The sequence below is a fragment of the Arvicola amphibius genome, chromosome 14 (genome assembly GCF_903992535.2).
Source record: "Arvicola amphibius chromosome 14, mArvAmp1.2, whole genome shotgun sequence".
Taxonomy (NCBI): domain Eukaryota; kingdom Metazoa; phylum Chordata; class Mammalia; order Rodentia; family Cricetidae; genus Arvicola; species Arvicola amphibius.
In genome coordinates, this window is record NC_052060.1 from 19,031,386 (window position 1) to 19,054,768 (window position 23,383).

At 47.9% G+C, this 23,383-nt stretch overlaps 1 long non-coding RNA gene across 1 annotated transcript in view; it reads left to right on the top strand.

The window, feature by feature from the left end:
• The window catches only part of LOC119801392, an 86,789-nt gene extending 64,340 nt beyond the window's left edge, over positions 1-22,449 (top strand). Inside the window, exon 3 of the long non-coding RNA XR_005283178.1 lies at positions 21,586-22,449. This is a non-coding gene — a long non-coding RNA (uncharacterized LOC119801392). The remainder of the gene's footprint in view (positions 1-21,585) is intronic.
• Positions 22,450-23,383: the final 934 nt, after the last annotated feature.

Here is a 23,383-nt window from a genome sequence, read left to right on the forward strand (position 1 = left end):
TAGATTGGGGTCACCACAACTGTTTTAAAGAAGGTTGAGAAGCACTGCGGTATTTCAGGTGATACTCGTGGTTACGTTTATCCTGCATCCTGAGATGGAGACTTCCTCTAGGTGGCACTCCATTTCACTTACCTCTGAACTGACAGTCCTAGCACATAATAGGAATTCAGTTAACTGGGCAGATGGAATGAAGGAGTAAGTCATTTGACAAATGTTCACTGCTACTGCAAAACAGGTCACATGCTGGACCCTAGAGGTGTAACAGTGAACATGATGATGTGGTCCCTACTCCTTGTCATGGGTTTGTGAGCCATTGGAAGCTGAGGGGCTGAGGTAGGGACTGGTACTCAGGACCTCCCGGAGGAATGCAGCGGCAGCATTCAGCCATAGGAGATATGGTCAAGGATTGAGGGAATGTTCTTTTAAGAGGTCTTAATAATAATAATAACCAAAGAATAATAAAGATTTAACCTCAGTTCTTAAGATTGACAAGAAGCTAGAAGAAGTCGTGTAAGCATGATAAGCCTGCAGAGTGGTTGAGAAGAGGGTCAGTTTTTACTGGTTACATCCTCCCTTATGAACTAGGTTCTGCCCAGGCTCATGAAGCTTGGAGTTAGAGCTAAGCTGATTCTGGAAGAGTGTGTGCCTCTTCTGCCTCAGCATAAGGACAAGCTCAGTCATCCACCATGTTAGTACAAGGTGTGGAATCCCCTTCCCTACTCTACCGAAACCCTTCACATAGTAGGGTTTGAACCTTACTCCACCACTTAAAAGCTATTTGCCCTTGACATCTCTGCCCAGTTTTTGGCTGTGTGACTATAGATACACATTTTGGTTTTTGGTCTCAATACCTATAAAATGGAACCATTGATTTCCCTTTTATCGAGGTGTGAACTGAAAGAGATTATGCAGTGTGTGTGTGTGTGTGTGTGTGTGTACATTTGTGGGAGAGTCGGAGGACAGATAGTGGAAGTTGGGTCTCTCTTTCCACCATGCAGGTGCCAGGGATTGAATTATGGTCACTAGGCTTGGCAGCAGACCTCTTTAACCACAAACCATCTCACCAGCTTCCATTTTATTACTATTTTTTATTCTCAGGCAATGACACAACAATGGTGTTGTGGACTTGGAAATCTCAATGCAGAATTGTCTCCCGCCTCTACCACTCACCTTCTGTGGAACTTTAGGCAAATCTCATCTCTTTTCTGTTCTTCTTTGCTCATTTGCTCAAAGACAATGCCAAGATCTCTGTTCCTGTGGACTTGTCGAGGGATGAACTATACTTCCACAGGAGGACTTCGGGCTACCTTATCTGTCTTGTTTTAAAATAAGATGTTGTGCTTCTGGTGGCCAGACAAGCTTTGTCTCCGTGCATAAGCAAGTCAAGTGTAGTCAAGAATGAGCTAACGATGTGTTTGAAGTGGCTGCTCCAAATGGTCTTCTCTGACCACCCAAAGGGACTGGTTCTAGTACCTCCTCCTCTGCCTGACTGCTTGGAGTCTTGCCTGGGTTTCAGTGTCGAACCTTAGGAGTCTGTCCTGTGGGTCCAGATGGGCCAGCAGAAGCCCATGCATGCAAGGGAAGTGATGGAATCGCAGAATTGATCCTTTTTAGATAAGGAAATGGAGACCCAGACAAGCCAAGCTGCCTCTTCCAGAGCCACACAAGAATTACTGTGGTCTGGGATGGGGCCGCTGGGGGTAGAGTCTGGGGTGATCTGATCATCTGCACTCTTCCTTGCTGACTCCTGGGGAAGTCATGTCCGGAGCCAGGTCCTCAGGGAGGGACAGAGGAATTTGGCACTATCTGAAATCTGGAGTTCCGTGATTTCCAAAATGCAGCATCACCAGGGAGGCAGCACTCAGATGACTCTGGGGGAGGGCAGAGGGAATTTGGGAGAGACCCTCCTTGCTAGAGAAATGAGTCAAGGGAAGGGAGGGTGAATGAAAAGAGAGATGGAGATGGATGGCAGGAAATGGGAGGAAACCTCGTCTGTAGATGGTTCTAAACTATTTGTCAGGCAGTTTCCTCTGGAAATCTTCCTAGTGAATTGACTTCTGTCATAGAGGGTATTTCCCACCCCACCCCCAATCTCTGCATCTCTCTTCTCTCTCCTCTTTTCTACAAAAATGTGCCCATGGAAGTGGACCAGAGTAGGTATTAGAGCCTAGGGTTATGCAATGCTGTTCTGTGTCTCAGTGTTCTTGGCAAAGTACTACATGAAAGTCGGAGTGTGCTAGGCACCCCCTACACACACACACACACACACAAACACACACACACCAGGTTAACCACGTTAGGAAAGTGGAGGCTCCCACATGGACTATTGTGCTACCAGCTGCCCTTTAAATGGCATCTCCTATTTTCATAGGAGAGGTTAGCAGGAAGGGTGGCAGAGCAGCCATAATGGAGGGACACTTGGGACCAAGTTTCTCTGTCACTTAAATGGGAATGGTAGCTTCCAACTTTCTGGTGCTTAGGGCTACAGTGTAGACTTTGGATTTGAAAATTGCCAAGAGCCAGTAGTTAATATCTGGGGAGGCTACCAATATTTGCCTAGCCCATCTCTCCCCACTGCGAAGAAACCAACTGTCCTTTGTGTCTATCATTACTGGAACGGTGAAAATCATGCTGGCTTCCAGGCTCATGCTGCAGGAGACTTGCCAGCCTCTGCTAAAAGGCCTGTCTTCTCAGCAGCCCAGCTGCCTCTCCAGGCTCCAGGTTCCTACCCATGGCTTTGTCTCCAGAACTCCTTAGAGCTGGTGACTCTAACCAAAAATTAAGACACAGTTTAACCACAGTTCAATTTTGGCTTATCTAGTGCCCTCCTCATAGCTTAAAGTAAAAAACTCCAACAGAGGAACCTTCTCGAAAGTTTCTAACCTTCTTTGGAAAAAGAGGATCATCAAGAAGAAGGCATGTTTTCTGGTGTCTAGGCCATGCACCGAGCTTGCTTCAAACCTTTGGCCTTGTGTGGCCTCGGAGCAAATGAAGCGGAGAATTACCTGGAATGAGGACATAAGGAACTTGTTGTCTGCTAATGCAATAAACATTTCTGAGTGCGGGCTGAGAGCTGGCCTGTGCTTGTTCGGGCCAGGTGAATTGTATGCCCTTCCAGCTGACAGGCTACTCAGGACAGACGTGTCAAAAGGCAATGAGAGTGGAAAAAGGTCCCAGTGTCCAGAGTTACCCAGTATAACCAGAAACCCATAACAGAGCAGAGACTGAGAATTGGAAGAGTTGAAGTCTAGATATAGCCAGAGGCACACATCTGTTTTCTGTTTATATGATTTCCTTGCCTTGGCTCTCCTAAGCTGGTTTGTTAAATCAAGAAGAGGATTCCCCAATGTGAAGCTGGGCTGAGAGTAGCTGGGGAAATAAGAGATAGAAGACACCTTCCTAGGATTGGCCCATATGAGGGCTAGGAGATTCACATTCTAACCTGCTCATCTCCGTGGTTTCCCTGGCCAGCCAGCCCTTAGGCCTTCAGCCAGCTGAAAACAACAACAACAACAACAACAACAACAAAAACCTCCTTGCTGTTTGCTGGTGCTGGGCATCTCTCCCTGGGGGGAGAAGGAAATGTCATGGCATTGCTCAGATGTGGATATGACAGGGGAGACCATTAGCTATGCTGTCAGCGTGCCTGGGTTATAATCTCACCTTGTGTTAGCTCTGTGCACGGTCCTGACTGTGTGTGTCCTTTCTCTGACCCAGTACCCCCATTTATACAGTGAGGATAACCAATAGCACCTTCCTTAGGAAGCTGCTGAGCTATCTGCACAATGTCCCAGTATCCCTGGGGCTATAGTAAGCCCAGCAAGGCAGAGCTGTCATTACTCACAGGTTGAAAAGGCTAAAAGGGTACAACAGCTGCTGTCTAAGCAGGGTCACCCCGGGCTCCCCTTAAAGGAGGACTCTAGAGTGGCGGCACCAGGGAGTACTGGGGACTGACATATGAAGGCAGGGCATAGTCAACAGTGCCACTTCCGGCTCTCATGTGGGGACCCAGGGCCTTACTCCTGCAATCAAGATCAGTGGAGGAAAGGTTTCTGTCCCACCCCTTGGTGGAGAGTTGCTGACAGGAGCAGAACGCTTTCGTTTCTTGAGAACCTTCTCATTTCTCCTAACCACACTGGACCCGCAAGACCCAAAACCACCATTTTGTCCATTCATCAGAAAGCCTCCTGATTGCTGGAGCCCCAAACAGTTCTCACTCCTCCTTTCCATGCTGGCATTCAGCTCTGGGCTACTGGCCACTAGAACAACAAGCCATTCACTCTAGAGCAGCCTCTTCTCCCAGGACAGAGGCCTGAGGCAAAGTCCAGGCAGAACCCTTTGCATAGTCTGCAGGCCTTTGGGACGGCTAGGTGAGAACTATACTCTTGGAATTAAGTTTCTTCTGGAATTCATCATAGCACTCTGATCTAGAAGTAGCTGGGGGTCCCAGGGTGGATAATCTAGTCCCTTCTAGACTGTAGCAGCAGGAACTGAGGATTTGGCTTCAGCTTAAATCTTAACTTTATCGACTTACTCTTAGGGACATTTGATGAGTTAAACCTTCCAAGCCTCAGGGATTTTGTTTTGTTTTGGTTTTTTAATGTGTGAAATGAGGATCATCATAATCTGAATCTCATATGATTAATGATTAGGTAAAATTGAAAATTTACCCCCAAAATGTTCTGTAACCTTAGAAGCCATGCACTAGTGTTCTCTGAAGCCAGAGCTATCTACTTGAAGATCCCAGATCTGCTGTTTCCTAGATGTGAGGCCAGGGATAATGTGGGAAACCCTTTCGACCTTCAGGTTCCTCATTCATTAGGTAGAACCTGTACAGCTTGACTCAGAGTGTGATAGAAAGTCAAAACGATGCATAGCAGAGCCCCTGTTGAAGACTTGGGTCTCAGGGATTGCTAGCTACAGGTTTTCCTTGAAATCATGGCGATGGTGCAGTCCAAAAGTCTGCACCGCGGAAGCAAACGAGGGGTGCACATGTGCTGTATTTCCCTCTGCCACCACTCTCCACGATGGAGTCGCTCAGTAAGTATTTCCTGATTGACTGAGGATGCTTGACACCTGGCCTCTGGCACCAACTTTCTTGAAATACTAAAACTCTAGGAGTTCCGAGGCCCCAAGCCCTGCCTGGCCCTGGGCCTTCTCTAGAGCTGGGACAGCCTCTCGAGGACCTGCTCCCTTCCCTTCGCCCCAGCTGAGGTTAGATATCTGCTTCCCTTACGGCTCATAAAGTGCTATTTCATTAAATTGTGAGTTCACTTTTGTAAAGAAAGTATCATGCCAAAACTAGCTTATTATGAAGCAAACGAGAGATTAGAGGATGTATTTTTAGAACACAACAATAGAAATCATATTTCTGTTCTTCCTAGAGTTTTAAAAATAAAATTATAGATCATACGCCTAGTTTTAAAAGTTAAAACATAAAACTCCAGCTTCAAAGAGGAGACCTTCCCAGAGCTGAGTTTGGAGAGCTTCTCTAGTATAGACTCATGTCAGCTTGGGTACTTTGTGGCCCCAAAGGGCAGCACTCCTTTTTGCAAGAGAGAACTGTGACTGTCAGAGTGAACTTTTGGAACCGCTGGTGGTTGGTCTCCCTGTGTCACCCACAGCATTCACTTAGCAAGTATTTCTTGAGTAAGCATTGCAAGGCCCTATACACACTAGGAGAAAAATCCAGAGCCATCCTAACTTCCATACAGCTCCCAGTGGAGGAGGCCACCTTACACTACATTGTTCTCACACAGTGAGAGGTGCTTGAGTGGGGAGAGGGAGAGAAATGCTTTTTGAGGAGGAGATCCTGCAGGTTCATGGAAGGCAAATGTGATCCAGGCATGGAAGTAGGAAGCAAGAATTCCTAGAGAGACAGTAGTGTGCGCACAGAAGTCAGAGATGGTGATGGCCGTGTGGTGGGCTCTAAGTAATGCCAGCTCCCTGGAATAATTGGTGCTAGTGGGTGAGATAGAGAAAGTGGGTAAGAGGCCATATCAGCACTATTAATTGCACCCACAGACCATCCATGTGAAATCTGACTGTACATGCAGAATGCCAGGAAGTCATGGGCAGGATCAGATCCAGTCATTCATTTGGTAAATATTTTTGAGAATAGGACAGTGTCCTTAGATTCTGGCTCAGAAACTATGGGGAGGCGTGACTGGTGCTTCACTGACTGAGCAATCTCTCTATTCCCCCAGGCAGCTAAGTATCTGATACTTAGTGAGGTTTTGTCAAGTAGACATGTGAATGGAGCCCAAGAACTCAAGTCATTTCCAAATGCTGGAGATGACCTTTCCTCTTCCCTGGCTTCAGTGTAGAGCTCTGGCCATCTCACTGCGGCCTGTAGGGCCACGTGCTTCTCACAGGCACAATACCACTTGGGTGAAGTCGTAAATTATGGCAGAATACCAAACCTGTGTGCCAGAAACTCACACTTGTCTGTGACCCAGTTTTTAAGCTGAACCTGGGTAGCATGGGCAACCTCCTCCAAAGGCGCTAGGGACCTGGAAAGCCATCCTCCTCCCTCTCTCTTATGTGCCTTTGCTCCCTGATAGCCCTCAGGTGACAGTCACCCTATTAGTCAGCACTTCCAAGCACACCTTCACACTCTCACCAGGGCTGGCACTTTTAGGGTGGTCCCAACCTTCAGCTGCAGCCCTTTCTTCTATTGCAATATCCTTGGACCTCATTAAGTTGGATATTTGCCCATTGGCTATAGCCTCACTAAATGTTTACTATGTCTTGGCTGAAATTTACTTAAGGTTAATTGCTGGAATCTCTCAAATATAAAGATAGCCAGTCTACTGTCAAGAAGGTTACAGTCCTGTGGGACTACAGGCATTTAGGCAAGCAAACAGTTAATTACTGCACTCCATCATTAAGGGGGTGGGGGGAAAAGGGACAGCTTGCAATGGAAGTGTCTCATTTTTTTTTTTCTGAGCTATGCTTTCTCTGTGAAACAGCCCTGCTGTCCTGGAACTCACTATGTAGACCAGGAGAGATCCACCTGCCTCTGCCTCCCGAGTGCTTGGATCAAAGGTGTGCACCATCATTGCCCTACAATGGAAGTTTCTAGTACTGAGTAAACCAAGGAAAAAGAAAAAGGCTGGGAGAGTGAGCAACAGAAACAAGGGGCAACAGGAACAGGGTTCAGTGTGACTGAGCATAAGACAGACGGCTGGAGGAAACATGGAGGTGGCCGAGGGTGGCCATGCATGTGCTCCCGTGCCTCCTTCCCCATATGTGGAGACAACCTAATGGAAGGCTCTCAGCTGCCATGGCAGTGCCTTTGTTGGTACCCTGAGGCATTTGTAGCTTCTCCTGGCTTAGCTTATTTTAGCTGTCTGTACCTGTTCCACTCCTCCACCAGGCTAGGGACATTTCTCGAACAGAAGATAGCATTTTGTTTTCCTGCATATGTGCCTACTGAGGACCTACTCTGGGCCAGGTTTGGGGCACTAAGACATAGCAGAGAATGAAAGGGAGCTAAGCTCCCACCTGATGTCCCTGGGTCAGGCCTCTGAAAGAGTCCTCAGAGATTGCTCCAAAGGATCAAGGAGTCTATCTGTTGTCCCTAACTGTGACTTTCACCCAATTGTGTAACATCATTGAAGGGATAGGAATGATTCTCCTTCAAGACCTTGTCATGAGGAAATGTTTCATGGACTGTGTAAGTGCTTGGTAAATCTTAAAGCAGCCTTCAAAGCCAGGAACCAGGGAAGGTGCTTCCCCCTGCTTCCTGCTCTCTTAAACCTTCCAGAACTCTCCACCTCAATGGTCATCCCAGGCTCAGCTCCCTCTCCAGTTGCCTCATCCTCTCCTAGCCCTTTTCCTTGCATTTTTTAAGATCATGAGAAACCTTCAGCCGTTCTGAGAGACTTTCTGTGTGGGGCTGTGTTTCTAAGACTGCAATTTATCCACCGATTCTCTAATTCTGGGTTTCTTTAACCACAGAGTTGAACTGCATCCACATTTCAACATCAGAGGAATGAAAAGTTCTCAAACATGTTCAAACAGTGAGGCTTCTAGAAGCCTGTGTGTGTGTGTGTGTGTGTGTGTGTGTGTGTGTGTGTGTGTAGCTACCAAAACAATTTTAAAAATAGTACATCAACTGCACACCAGAGACCACTAGAGCCTTGTTTGTTATGTAGGCAGGCCAGACCAGGCGTTGAGGGTTTAAGAAAAACATTGGCATCCCAAGTCCTAAGTGGAGGATACTTGGCACTTCATCTTCCCTGTGAGAGGAAGAGAGTACTTCTATTTATGTTTAGGGGTGGGACTTCTGCTCCAGCAGACAGACTCTGAGAGGTTTGGGTCTCAGAGTAGGGTCAAGCCTCACAAAAATTCTCCAGTAGCTGGGGGATGCAGCTCAATGGTAGACCACTTTTGAATAGCCTGTGTAAATCCTTGGGTTCGATCCCTAGTACTTGTTAAAACAAACATACTAGCTAAAACCCTAATGAAACAAAGCAGTGGCCCAAACTCAGGTGTGGAGGAAGCCACCAGCCATCCTGTCTCTAGGGGGACTGAGGCAGGGGATATGGGAGTTTGAGGCCAGCCTGGGTTATATAACAAAGTCCTGTGAACAAACAAACAAACAATACCCAAATAACAACAAAGACCCAGAACAATAAAAAATATTCTGATCGCATGTAGTCCTAAGAACTCTGTTGCCATAGTTTTTTTCCCTCCATTTTCTTCTTTTTATATGTTACTTCCAGAATTCTAAGATAAGCTTAATTCTCTTCTCCCCTCTCCATTCCTAGAAAACTTATGAAACACTGTAGCTAGCAAGGAGCCTAGTCAAAACTGCCTGGGTTCAATTCCCACCTGCGCACTTACTAGCTCTGTGTTCTGTTCCATGCTCTCTGTGACTAGGTCGCCTTATTTGTAAAATGGCATCAATAACAGCCTGACCTCAGGGGTGCTGAAGGGGATTGTGTGAGTTTACACAGGGCCAGCAGGCCTTTTCTGCAAAGTGCCAGGCTGCTGTAAATGTTTTTAGCTTTTTGGCCATGCTGCCCTTGTAACAACTACTCAGTTTTATCATTGCATCGCAGAAGCAACTGCAGACAGCACAGGCATGAAGGGGTGTGCTCCATTAAGGTATATTTGTAAAACCTTTCAGAGAACCATATTTGCCTTGAAACCCTCAGTTTGCTGACTCTTGAGGTCACACATGAACAAAGTGCTTGGCATGTGGTGAGTGCTCAACAAATGCTAGCAGTTACTACTCACAAATAAACTAACATGTGAGCGCCTGCTTGGAACCAGGCATTGCTCTGTGTGCTGTGAATATAGCCACTACGACTGTGTATGACACAGGCAAGGTCCCTGTTCTCGAGGAGTGTCTATTATGCATGAAGACACAAACAAAACCAAATGTGAAAACTGTTAAACCTGAGAATCATGAGGAGAAACACCAAAGCACAATTGTCCAGTTGAAGCAAGCTATATTTTGGGATGCACCCGGGACTGGCCAGTGCGACTGCCTCTCTTTAAGTCGGGTTAGAGAGCAGCCCCTGACAGCTTTTCGAGGTAGGTCCCTTTTATAAGAGAGATTAAGTGTTCACAGGGATGAAAGAGCTGGCTGGCCAACATTGTTAGAAAAATACAATGAAAGGAAAGGAACAAGGGTAAGGATTTGCATCATGTGAATGGATCACTAATTTAGTGTAGGTTTGAAAACATGTTTTGCAGTTTATATCAAATCTAAGAGACAGGAATTTATTCTTAATTACAAGTAGAAATCTTAACTTGCAAGGACTTAACAGAGCAAGCAGGAACTTATTCTTCAACTACAAACTGAAATCCTAACCTGCACAGGACAATCAGGGACTTTTTTTTCTGTACAGATCAGTCCTGGGTACACCCCCAAACTGAGCTTGCTTCTGTTGAACAATCTTTGGTCTTTCTCCTCACAATTCTCAAGTTTGACAAAACAGAGAGAGAAAAATACCAGGTAGCAGTAAGTGCTATGTGGAAATCAAACAATAGAGACGCCAGGACCAGCTAAATCAAAGAAGTCAGAGAAGGCCTCTTGGAGGGTGTGACATGTAAGCTAAGACCAGACGAAGCCAGCTCTGAGGCTATTGCCAAAAGAGGATTCCAGGCAGAGAACAAACTAGTCTGCTTCTCATTTGTGCCCTCAGCCCAGCTCTGCACCAGCAGCCGTGGTGCGACAGAACCCGGAGGAATGCTTGGGAGAAGGGAGCAAGGAGGAAGAGCCATGGACAGGAAGGAAGCCCAGTTCCCTGGGATCTTGTGCATCAGGGTACACGGAGGTGACTGTGGGAGGAAGTGCTTTTTCCTTCCTCTTGACCCTAGCCCTTCTCCTAGGATCTTTCTTTTTCTCAGTGTCTCAGCCATCAGCCCAGATAAGGACTCATTTCCATGTCTCACCTCTGTCTTTAAGTCCTAGGCTTGCTAAGGCCAGCTAACTACTTCCTTAAGGCAAGGTCTTCTCTTCCCTTCCTGCCATTTACTGTTGTCCTTTGTTTCAGCATTTGCTAATCTCTCCTTGATTGAGAAGATGCATGCGGATGCTGAGCCCTGCAAATGCTCTAAGCTCCCTTCTTCCTTGTCTCTCGGGTCTGCAGCCTTCTCTTTTTATTTTACGTTTCCTGCTCCAGCAGACTTCCAGGCTCACCTAGCCCAGGAAGGCCACCCGTGTGACATAGCTCTTCTATAGAGAACACATTCTAGATTCTAACGACTGTTGGAGCTGTAGCCAGCCTGTCGAGGTAATTCTTGCAGTTCCCACATCAGAGTGACAGCTTTTTTGAACTGGGCCTGGCCCAAACTCTTCTGGGGGTCTATGTCCCTTTTCCTTTTCTTCATGTCTCACTTCTAAAGAAGCCTCACCAGATGCTGTCCCCAGTTAAGAGCCACGCACTGGCTCTCGCACCCTTCTAAATATGGCTCTCACAACTCCTGTTGCCCGGTGTATCTGCCTTGTTCCCTCGCCTGAGAATAGAGAGAAGTGGTGCTGCCTCTCTTCTTCATGTCCTTGCATCATACTTCTTGAGAGTTTCTACGGCTGCCTGAGTCACCGACAACTGTTAAGCCAGGGGACACGTGGCACGGTGGGTCCAAGCCTGTAGACGGCTGACATGATGTAGGTGTGTTCTCTACTCCACACACTATGTTGTCTTGGGGTCCAGCAAGTAGGCTGGAGGAGGGAAAGTCTGGCCCCTCTTCCTGTCAACAATGCCATTCTGCTGGGAGCTGAGCCTTCCAGGGTGAGTCATCAGGAAGGGCAATCTGTCTCTGTCCAGTTGAGGAGCAAGTGCTGGCAAGAGGAGCTTGCCTTCCTCCCACCCCTAGAAGGGCCAGGAAGGTGAAAGGTCTGGTTGAAGGAGTTCTGAACAGGCCCTCTGCTGACCCTCAAGAGTGGGGATACCCTCCAAGTTTCTCCTCTCTCCTCAAACAAGTCAGACTGTAAGCTGCTGTAGCATGATGTCCTTACACATGTCTGTGCCAGCCGCATCCTGGCTTTGATGCTCAGTAACGCCTCTGCCATAAAGTGCTCATGTCTTAGCTTGGCTCTAACATCTGTCCTCATTACTCTCTACTCTCCTTATGACATTTGCCCCAATAGACTGGCCTCTTGCACTTTGAATGTGACACATGGCCATCCCCACGCTTGAGCCTTTATCGGACCCCCTTTTTGCATTGCTTCCTACTCTGGAATGCCTCTTCCTTTCCAGATGCTCCCAGGGTTCACCCATTCATCTATTGGAAAAATATTTATTGGTCAGACGTGATGAAATATGCCTGCCATCTCGGTACTGAGGGGGTTGAGACAGGAGAATCATAAATTTGAGGCTTTATTTCCGGGGAAGGGGGAGGCCATTGAGCTTGTGTGTGCCAGCCCTACGCCTTACTCTGAAGTTCCTGCTTAATTCACGCTAGGCAAACACTCTTAGAGCTGTCAGCCTGAGGAGCTGACACACACACACACTGCAAGGGAGCTAGTATCTCAGGGTGACTCGGGGTGCTGTCATGGGAGGAATACCTTCCCTGGCCTAGAGAGATCAAGAAGGATGACTGGAGGAAGGAATACCTCAGCTGAGCTCTTGGGGCATGGGTAGAGCTTGGGGAGGCAAGGGAGCTGGGGTGGGGAGGAGGCAGCAAGGGTGTTGACTGGAGGAAACAGAAAGTAGGAAGCACAGTGCATTCTAGGAACTGAAGGACTGTTACAGCCTGGAGTAGAAGGTATAAACTGGGTGGTGGGAGATTGGGTTACCTTGTGGGCCTTTGTGGCTAGTAAGCTCTCCTAAGAGTTACAAGAAGCCAGTGAGGAACTGGTAGCAGCGACTTGAAATGAGTAGGTTTACACGTTGACAATTCTGGAGTAACTGGAGCATAGAGCACAGCAGGGAGAGGACTGGAAGGGAAATGATGGATATGGAGGGATGGTGCTTTAATCCAGCGATGTGGGGGAGCCGAGACAGAGAGGAAAGACCCAGGCACTTTCCAGTGAAGAGGACTGGTGGGTGCTGGGGTGGGTGGTGAGGAGGCACAGGCATGGCTTCCTGGTTTTCGATCAAACAGGCCTTTTATGGAGAAAGCAGGTCCTGGGGCAGGACATAGTGAGCTCAAACTTGGAAGTATCTGTTTGAGCTGCCTGAGGGCCAGTCCGGGACAAGTGTCCAGGTCTCTGAGGTGAGAACCTCTCCCATTTCACTGTGCCCAGTTCTTCCAAGCATCCTGCTTTTTGTAACTCAGCTTTCTCTGAATGATTGTGTTTGTGACTGGAGAGCTATCAGAGACTCATTAGTGAAGAGACGCTGGCCTTCCGCGGTCATTATGATAGGGCGAAGGGCCTGGCCCAGAGAGAGTAGAGGTTTAATACCACTTTAAGGGAATGTTTATGAGTGACACTGATTACCAGGGGTCCCCAGGAGAGTGAGAACAACTAGGGCCACATAGAGTTTACTATCATGGGCAATTGTGTAGACTAAGGATTAGAGGAGCAGGTTTGGGAATTAAGAGATTAGTTAATGAGGTGAGAATACAGCTCAGTGGTAGAGAATTTACTTAGTGTGGATAAGGTCCTATGTTGATTCTCTAGTACTCCTCTCACCCCACCCCACCCCAAAACAAACAGTACTAGAAAAGATAAAGAAAGAGAGCAAGAAGAGTTAAGTCGGAGACCCACTAAATTCCTAGTGACATCTGAGGGATTGGTAGCTAGGGAGAGCAAGGGGTCAGTGGACCCTGGGGTCTGAGGCTGAGGAGCATCTAGTAATTCAGGTTCCTGGCCAGAGTTGGCCCTTTCTCCCTTGTCCTGTTTCATCTACAACTTCAAAACACCAGATCATAAACTTTTCTGAGACGTTTTTCTGTCTTCCCTCTGGAAGTCTGTGGTCTCTTCACCTTCGCTGAGCAGATGTCAGAGGAGTGCCCAGAGTGGATCCCCACTCAACTGCTGAACAAAGCGACTTAACTGATGGGGGGTGTGCGCCTGCGCTGGAGGTAGGAGGAAGCATGGCAGCAGATGCCAGTGAGGGAGGAGAGGGTACCTGGGCAGAGTTCAGAGAGGGGATAGAATGGGAGAGGAGGGCCATTCAGAGGACGGTCCTTGGGCCCCTCCCTTCACAGGAGCCCTGGCTAGTATGGAACAGTGTCACATTTCTTGAGAACGACATGGACCATCATGGACAGCTCTAGAGTGAAATCCCTCCTTAGGGCTGGCCCCAGGACAGTCTGTGATGGGATTGGAAGATGAGAGGTGAGGATGTAGGCCTGGGGTTTGTTCCAGGCTCTTGGATGTCAGAGTTTGGAGTGATGGCCATTGGTGGTGCTGGGAAATGACCTAACTGTTCTGACTCCACGTCCGCAGGCAATTCTTCACACAGAGAAATCTTTCAAAAGTGTAAAACAGATTGTTACTTCTCTACTCAAAACTGATCCTTAGACTAAAACACAAGCTCCCTGGATAGATAAAAAAGGCCTTGGGGGTTTTCTGACCTCATCTCCCCAACCTCCTGTAGCCCCTCCTTTCACCTCAATGGCCTCCCTTGTCTGAGCGCATCCTTCTGTTGGAAAAGCTCTCCCCAAGTTATCACCTTCACTCCATGGCCATTTTTGGTCTCTGTTCAAGTCACCTCCTCTAAGTTTTTCCTGAACCTGCTAAGATAGGGCTGTTTCATTCGTGACTTCTCACCTTGTTATACTTTCTCTGCATGGCAGAAAATCTATGTTAATTGCTTGTTTGCTTCTTGTGTTCGCCACCAAGGTGGGCATCTCTCAGGGCATGCGTGTTTCCCACCAGTACCTCTTCAGCCCTGGCAAAGTGCTTTATGGATATTTGAGTGTATAACTAATATCTGCCAAGCCAGCAGAGCTGTGCAGGGTCAGCCCCAGAGTACAGAGGAGCATGCATGGGCTTGAACAGTTCAGGGACTAGTCCCAAGGCAGAGCCCATGGCGGCCGCAGAGAGCATGGGCCAGGTGTTCCTGACTCTCCCTGATACTCTGGAGACACAACCAGTCCAGAGAAAGCAAAATAGGGCCCTGGCCCTCCCTTCAACATTTTTTCTAGTTTAGGTGAGGGAAATGAAAGGAAAATAGCCAGAGGAGAAAATTGTTGGGGAGATGGAAGGCTCCGAGTGAGCCAGGAAGAGGAGCCTGGTTTGTAGGGAGCTGAGAGAGGCTGCGGGGACTCCCCACTAAGAACTGAGAAGCACTGAATGACATACTGAGCCTGCAAAGGGCATTCTGTGTCCCAGCAGTCACTCAGTTCAACTTCCAGGGGAACAGCAGGGACTTGCCTCAGGAGGGGAGGGCCCTTGCTAATGAAACCCTCCCCTTGGAATCTTCTTAATTTGTTTGCTCCTTGAGCTTCTGGGAATTCCCCATTTCCTGATAGGAAGAATGAAGTCTTAGTGGGATTTTCCTCAGTCTCGGAATTTAGGATACATTCTAGCTTTTTATTTTAATGCCTTTACCTTTCACATACTGACCCCCCCCCCCCCGTCCCCAAACACACACACAAATGAGGTGGGGAAGAGCTGTGTGTTTGTGTGTGTGTGTGTGTGTGTGTGTGTGTGTGTGTGTATGCAGATTTTTTCCTTACATTGCCTCAGAAGCTGCTGTCTTGGAGACCACACTTAGAGAATTGCCCAGTGGCAATTCTTAAGGTGATCACTCAACTGCTGACACACCCATACTGTTGAACCTACAACCCCTAAGTCCCAAGGGTCTCTGTTTCCAGATAGGGAGGAGGCCTTTCCTCAGACTGCTGTGCATCTCAGGGGACCTCCTGCTGTCTGTCACATGAGTCACTCCAGCAGACCGGCAGTTCTTCACCCTGCCCCTGCTTGCTTTAAGTGTTCTTTTCCTCCTGCTGGCCCTGCACAGAGGGAGCCATGCCAAGGCTAGGCTAAAAAGACTTGGTTAAGCAGTGGCTTGGGGACCCTAGTGGAGTTAACATCAGCTGGTTGGTGTCTGGGGGGTCTGGACATAACTCTTGAGTATGTGTCTGGTCTGAGACATGTCCCAGACTAGCTGTGTCTCAGAGCACCTGACACTTCTCAGGAGCAGTCTCTTAATTTAGATCAGCAAACGTTGTCTCTGCCAGGCCTTAGGACAAGTTACTGAATGGGAAAGAGCAACAGAATAAGGACCTCACAGCTACTCAGATCCCAAAGAACAACAGGACAAGGGCACCCCAGAGTGAGGGGACAGTGGGGGCAAAGACCCAGAGGCAGTGGGAATATGACCTACCACAGTACCTGGTGCATAGTACCTAGAAGACGGAATGGAAGGTGGAGGCAGGGAATACCCCTCCTCGGGTCAGCGGAAGTCTTCATACCATATCAAGGGGTCTGCTTTTTGTTAGCGCCTCTGAGGAATTGTAAGAGTGGACTTGTTGGAGCAGACAAGGATTTGAGGAAAGTTAAACTGGCAGTGGTGTGGGAGGTCATTTGGGGAGTGAATCATTAGTGGAGATACCTCCTTTGCCTATGCCTCTTGAGAGTGACAAAGAGGCCAGTGGGGGATTAGCAGAGAGGTTAGGAAATAGATGACAGAATAGAAAGACAGAAGCAGAATTAGTAGTAACTAGATGTGGGAAGTGAGACTGCGTTGTCCAATCTGAGTGGCTGAAGGGACGCAAGGGCAGATGCCAAGGCATGGGAAGAGAGACACGACATTCTGAGTTATTACTAGGGTAGTAGTTCTTAGACGAGAGAGAAACGAGTTTTAGAAGTCATTCTTAGTTTTAGTGCTTCTTGATAATAAGCTATGTATACTTCCTTGCCTATGAGTGTTCAAAAGAATTAGAAACTTACACAAATGACATCTTTTTACCCGTGAAAATGTTTTACAGACCACACCCAGCTTTAGCCACCACCTCCTCTTTTTTTCCCCACCCACCACCATGGCAACTCTTACAGCGAACAACAGAGAGGTGATGTCAGGAGAGATGGGATTGCGCAGAGGACACAGGGAGGCTCTGCTGTCATCATGGATGACCTCAGTGGCCCAGCCCACGTTCTAGCCTTTTAGGTACTTGGTGCCTCCATCTCTGCCCATTGCATCTTGGCTACTCTTTCCCATTACACTTTCTAGACCTTCTTACTACCCAGAACTAGCTCAGCTCTGAAGTCACTCACCCTGACATCCTTCTAACCCTCAGCTTCCTGGTTCAATGCCATTGCCTTCTTCCTCGCTGTCTGAATCCCACCCTTGTTCACTTTCCTGTCTCATAGCTCAGAGCCTCCTCTACAGCACAAGTTCTTTGTTACACCCTCTGGCACAATTCCAAACATGGGTATGCAAGGTCTTCTCTTCCTTGGAATGGTGGCTACATGACCATGTGACTTTCTGCTGGAGACAGTTGTTGCCATCATGGTCTCTTTGATCCGGGCCTCAGGAGAGCCTGCTCTGCCTTCCTCGGGACATCTGTTCCACTCCTTAAGTAATTGCCTTTGCAAATCCCATTTCTTGTTCTTAAGCCTTCAGCATCTGGATTCTCAGCAGATGATAAAGTCTCTCCTTCCAACAATAAAGTGGGCCAGCCATGGTGGTTCACGCCACTATCAGGACAGCCTGGCCTTTGCATAGAGACCAGTTCCTAAAAAACTAAAAGGTGGGTGCAACGTGGTGGCAGAGCTCTAGCTTAGAATGTGTAAAGCCCTGTATTCAATCCCCACTATCACAAAACAGATAATAAATAGAAGAATAGATAGAAACGCCGCCAATTGTCCCATAAACCAACCTGCTGGACCCTTCCTCTGCATTTGGCCTCCTGGCTTCAAGTACACTGCGTGCCCTGTCTGACCTTATTATTTTCCTTCTATATCTAACTCTTCTTTCTTGGGACCTCCCCCCCCCTTCCCTTACTTTCTAACAACTTCCTCTCCCCACTAACATTTACCAGTTTACAGCTCTAATATCAAATCAAGCCATTCTTCTATCCAACCTCTTCCCCCTGTTACCACCTGCTCTTTCTTTGGAAGACATGGCGAACACCCACCACTGGCCCTACAGCTGGCTGTGATGTTTTCCTCTCCAGCACAATACAAGTGAACTGTAGTCTCCAGTACCACTAATGACCTTCTCCATCTGGGGAATACTCTAGTTCTGGATGTCTGATTTTTTTTTCAATGGTGAGTCATTCCTTTCTTCTACCTTAGCTTTTGTGATGTTTTCCTCCTCTCTCAAACACTAAACACTGGAGTCAATGAGATGCTTACTGTGGCAGATATTGTGTGTCTTCCAAACATTAACTGACAGCTGCCCCCATTTGTCTGATATGTCACATGCCCTCCGTGCTGACCTTGTCCCCTGTGCTCCTCTTTCCTGAGCTTCAGAGCTGCATAGTCAGTTACCTGTTGGGCTGTCAGTCTTGGAAGACAAACACTTAGGATGTCTGGCTAAATCTGAGTTTCCAATTAGCAGTGAGTGGTTTTAAGAACACAGGCATACCCCCCATGTACTTTTAAAGACTGATTTATACTAAACACTGCTGGTTGTTTGTCTAAAATTCAAATTTATCTGAGCATCCTTGTTTGACCTGGCAACCCTCTGTGACTTGAGATCTTTGTCTGGAGGCCTTACTGGTATCTCCACACAATTAGAGCCATAGGTGAACTTCCTACAAACCATTTTCCATCACCCACTGGGTTATACAAGTGAGTGGGTCTTGACTCCGCTGGTCTCTTCTGCTCCTGCACCCTCCTACATAGGACTAACATCCAGGGCAAAGAGCTGCAGTGAGAATCCTCCAGGTCATCTGATGGCCTCAGAAGGTCCAGCCTTGGAACCGTCCCACCACTAGAGCTTCTACCTGCCAGTATTCCTTCTGATGCTTCTTATGTGATTATCACATAATGGCTAAATGTTTGTTTTTTAAATTTGTATTTTCTCATGACTCTCACTGGTTTGCATTCCAAAATCCCAAACTCTTATGGGGTCCCTGATTGCCTGGCATAGCCCAGCCTTTTCTCCCCCTCTCTCCTCTGTATGAGCTGCCATTCCTCTCTCTACGACCATTCCAAGTCTCTTGCAGGTCCATGAGAGTTGTCAGTTTGTTCTTGCCTTGGATCTTTGAATCATGCATAACCACAGGAGAGAGGTAGAGCAGTCAGACAGAGGGCCTGATAGCCTCTGGCTGCCTGATGCTGAAGAGTGGACATGAGAAACCAGAAGAAACCAGCACTTAGAGCAGCTTGGTCTGCAGGGCCAGCTGCTGTAGTGTCGTCTCCCAGCATGGCTCTCTCTCCCTCCATGAAGAGTTTGTTACATTGGGGGATTAAGTAAGGTGTCTAGAAGGCCCACTTGGCAGGCTATCTTAAGGGGTGGGGGTATCCTAGAATTAAGGATTGATCAGGGCCAAAGGAGTTAAGGTTGGAAACCACCATAAGCAAGTGATCCACGTCTGTGAGGAGTGAGAGTGCTTCTGGAGAACATGGGGATGCCCAAGGAGGAGCCCATGAGAGCATGTTAGACAGCCAGGCAGTTCTCTGTGAGTTTGTGGAAAGCCTGGTCTATAGAGCTGGTTCCAGGACAACCAAGGCTACACAAAGAAACTCTGTCTCAAAAAACTGGGGGAGGGGAGGGCTGGAGAGATGGCTCAGTGGTTAAGAGCATTGCCTGCTCTTCCAAAGGTCCTGAGTTCAATTCCCAGCAACCACATGGTGGCTCACAATCATCTGTAATGAGATCTGGTTCTCTCTTCTGGCCTGCAGGCATACACACAGACAGAATATTGTATACATAATAAATAAATAAATAAATATTTTAAAAAACTGCGGGGAGGGGAGAGAGGGGGGAGAGAGGGGGAGAGAGAGAGAGAGAGAGAGAGAGAGAGAGAGAGAGAGAGAGAGAATGTTAGGCACGGCACACGGTCTACTGTAGGAAGAGAAGTGAATAAACAAGACCTGAAGAGGAACTGGTGTCATGGAGGTGGAAGGAGAACCATGTAGGTATCAAGGCCGGAAACCAGGGGGCAAAGGTTGAGCAACCGTCAGCTGCCGCAGAAAGGGGGAGCTCTGAGAAGTGACTACTGGGGTTGGAAAAAAGGATGTCAGCCGTAGCCCAAAGAGGAACAGTAGCTCATTTCTTGGGTTCACCCCCTCTTTTCTCACTCTGTGGACCCTCTGTAATCAGGTCCTCTTTTTCTGCCCCACCCCCACCATGATCTACAAGACTGGTTTTTGACTTGGGGGACGGTCTGTAGCCCCTCTGGGGAAATTCCATTCCATGTGGGCTAGGCCACAGCTTCTCTGTCTAGTCTGTAGAACGTAGAACCGTGAGCTGAGGAAGGAATGGGTGAGGCTCCCATTTTGGTAGCATAGAGATTCAGTGGGAGTGTCCAGCGTGTCTATACTCAATTCTGTCCCTTGTCAGCTAAGGGATGTTCCCATACCCTGAGATGGCTCTTGAAAATGGAATTATTCTTTGTACTCTCTTTTCAAAATATTATATTAATTCAGTGTGCAGAGGGTCAGAGGCCCGCTTGTAGGAGTTCACTGTGTCCTTCCACCGTATGGGTTCTGGATACTGAACCCATGTTGTCGGCTTGGCTGGCAGCATGTGTCTTTACCCACTGAGTCATCTCACTGCCCCTCCGAACCCTCTTGCTGCCATCTGCTCGTCTGTACAGAGTTTGCCCCTCACTTCTCCCCCCTGTGAGCCCCAGAGCCTGTCTTCAAAAGGTCCCAGCTTCCCTGGTTCTCTACTTCGCTTTATTAACCTCTCTTTTAGGAAAACAGAGACCAAAAGAAGCAATAAGTCCACCCCAGCGGGAACCTGAGAAGCCTGACAAGGGGTGCTTGCAGCTGTGTCTAGTTCCCTGTCTGTGTTCCTGCCCCCTCCCTAGGGCCCTCCTGACCTTTGACCTTTCAGATCTTTGGTAAAACCTCCTTCTTTTCTTCATCTCAATTCAGCCGTGGAGAAGATCCCCTCCAAGTGCTCTTGCTTGTCATTTGTAGGTAGTCTATCCCTTGACTCTCAGGCTAAGAGGGTACCCATTCCACACAGCTCCATACTTATTCAAAGATGTTCTGCCAGGAGATATTTTCTAATGACAGGACTCGGGATATACCAATCTTTCATAATTATGTTTTATAAATATCACTTTTTATATTATAACACGGTCATCCTCAAACACTTATGAGGGCTTCCTGTACGTGGATGTTAGGGGAGAAAGGATCTGTCATTTGGTTTATTCCCTTGGTTTAGATCCTGAAGAAAGTAGAAAGAACTCAGTTATATCTGCTCCAAAGTCCCTATGAACTTAGGTGTGCCTCCCTCTCTAGTATCCCCACTCACCACCCCCACAGGCTTCCAATCCACGAGGCAAGGGAATTTAAGCAAGAATGAGAGAGTCTTAGGGTGCAGAGTAAACTCAGAGCTCAAAAGTCACCCTGTGAAGATGTAGCCCTGTGTGCCAGTCCCACATCATACAGACCATTTGTAAACTGTACACCTATTCCTCAGGGACAGGAGGCTTGGGTCCAACACCCCTGTCATTAGCCTCCATGGACCCGGGCAAGGGCTTTTCCCCATTAGACTTAATACTCTCTAAGTGAAAATGGTGGAAATAGGTCCTGTGGCCCATTCTCCAAAGCACAAACTTGCTCCAGCCTGACCCATTTTCTGATCCTTCTCCAGCCTGGACAGAGGGGCAGATCACCCCCTCCCCACAGCTTTAATTGATTTGGAATGGCTGCACTGAGGCGCCTGCATCTGAGTGAGTGGGAAAGGTGCGAGGTCCGCTGTGGGAAGACACAAGGATGGCATGTGACAAGCGTCATGCCATGTGTCCTTACATTGACTTTCACTTTCTCAGCCTTCCACGTCTGACTGAAGCCATTTCCTCTTTCTGAAATTCTCTCTTTTATTTTATTTTCTTCACTTGTCCCAATCCTTATGAAGTCTGGATTCTTGAAGAAATTGGAGTACTTTTCCCGTACATAAAAGCTCCCTGTTCTTAACTTTATACTGTAGTCAGGAATTTGTTAAGGAGCATTACTAAAACTATTCTTGTTACAGGGCAGAGGGTGGGGCAGTAACTATATGAGATGATCCATGTATTAGCTACGTTCCTTGTTTCCATTTTCAGAAATTATGACTACAGCTTCTATCAGCAACAGCAGCAGCAACAAACTTAACCCCTCCTCCTGTGCTCCTGGAACATCGGCTGGAGGCTGTCCGGCGAGGCTCAGTGCATCCCGGTGGGTGTGGAGCTGCAAGGCCAGAGGCTGAGACTTCCATTCTGCGGCTGTGATAAAACACCCTGACAAAAATCAGTATAAGGGAGGAGTTTAGAATGCACGATTCCAGATTGCAGTATATTGTTCAGAGCAAGTCAAGGCATGAGCTCCAAGCAGCTAGTCACATTATATCCACATCTAAGAGCAGAGAGAGGTGGGTGCATGCATGCTTTGTGCTCAACTGGCTTTCTCTGCTCTCACATAGTCCAGGACCCCAAATCAGGCAATGAGGTCCCTACTTTCAGGGACCCCTGTGTGCCCTGGTTGTTTGTTTTTGGTTTTGTTTGTTTGCTTGTTATTTGACATAAACTAGAAGAACCACTAGTTTGATATTTTCCAGTTGAGAAAACGCCTCAATCAGATTACCTATAGGCAAGTCTAGGGGGCATTTTCCTGACCCATGGATCAATATGGGAGGGCCCAGATCACCATGAGTGTTGCCACCCCTGGGTAAGTGGCCCGGGTTTTTTAGAAAACAGCCTGAACAAGCTATGGGGAGCAAGCCAGTAATCAGCACACATTTATGGCTTCTGCTTCAGTTCCTGTCTCCGGGTTTCTGCCTGATGGAGTGTGATCTGAGAGTTATAAGAGGAAATAAACCCTTTCTTCCCCCCATTCACTTTTGGGCATAGTGTTTTTCTCATAGCAATAGAAACCCTAACACACTGTGTCTTCCACATCAACTAAAGCAGTGAAGACAATCTCCCACAGACTGCCCACGGGACAGCAAGCTCTCTCTGAGACTCTTCCCGGGGGTGGGGGGGTGGGGGAGGAGGGTTTCCAGGCTGAGATTAGTTACTCTTCCTGTGGCTGTGATAAAATTCCTGAAGGGAGCAACTTCAGAGAGGAAGGTTTTATTTTGGCTCTGTAGGGAGGCAGTCCACTGTGGTGGGGAGGGCAAGGAGTCGATAGAACTAACCACTCGGCACCCCATCTCCTGATGATGTACCCCAGAGATGAGTCCAATACGGGTACTCAGAAGGGTTTGCTGGGTGTAAGAGCATTTTTGAACGTAAGAATTGACCAGAGAGTTATGCTGTTAGTGCAGACAGACCGTTGGACCGCCCACACTGCACATCTTCAGGCAGGGCCCACTAGCCTTAGTCAAACCTGCAACTGGTTCTTTAGAATCTGGTTTCAAAATAAGGGTGGGGCTTCTGGTGAGAGGAGGTGGGGAAGTTCCAGTAGTTAGGAAAATGTGAAGGTTCAGAAGTGAGAACCAAGGAATCTGCTTTGGAAAATGTCAGTGGGCAGCAGCCCGAATCCTTTCTGTGCCTCCAGCACGACACTGTCTCACGTAGCCAGCTCACACTGTCTTTTCCTGCCCGTGTGCCATCTTGCCTGAAACCGTGAGTGCTAGCAGCCACTGAGAATTATTAGCCTGTCAAGTCGCTTACAGCCTAATGTCGTTGTGTCCTGGAGCTGATGTCAGCAGTGTGAGTGTCCCCAGAGCAGAGTGAATTCCCTGAAAGTGCTGTGCCCTGTAAGAGCTATAAATCCAGGACTGTCCTTGCGATGCTGCAGAAGCTTCAGACTCCTGATTTACTAGGCGGTTATTCCCTGGTCGCCGCTGCTGGCTGTGATCCCTGTCTCCACTGGACTCCATGTGGGGTGGGGGATGGTGCGGGGAAGACAGGAAATAAAAAC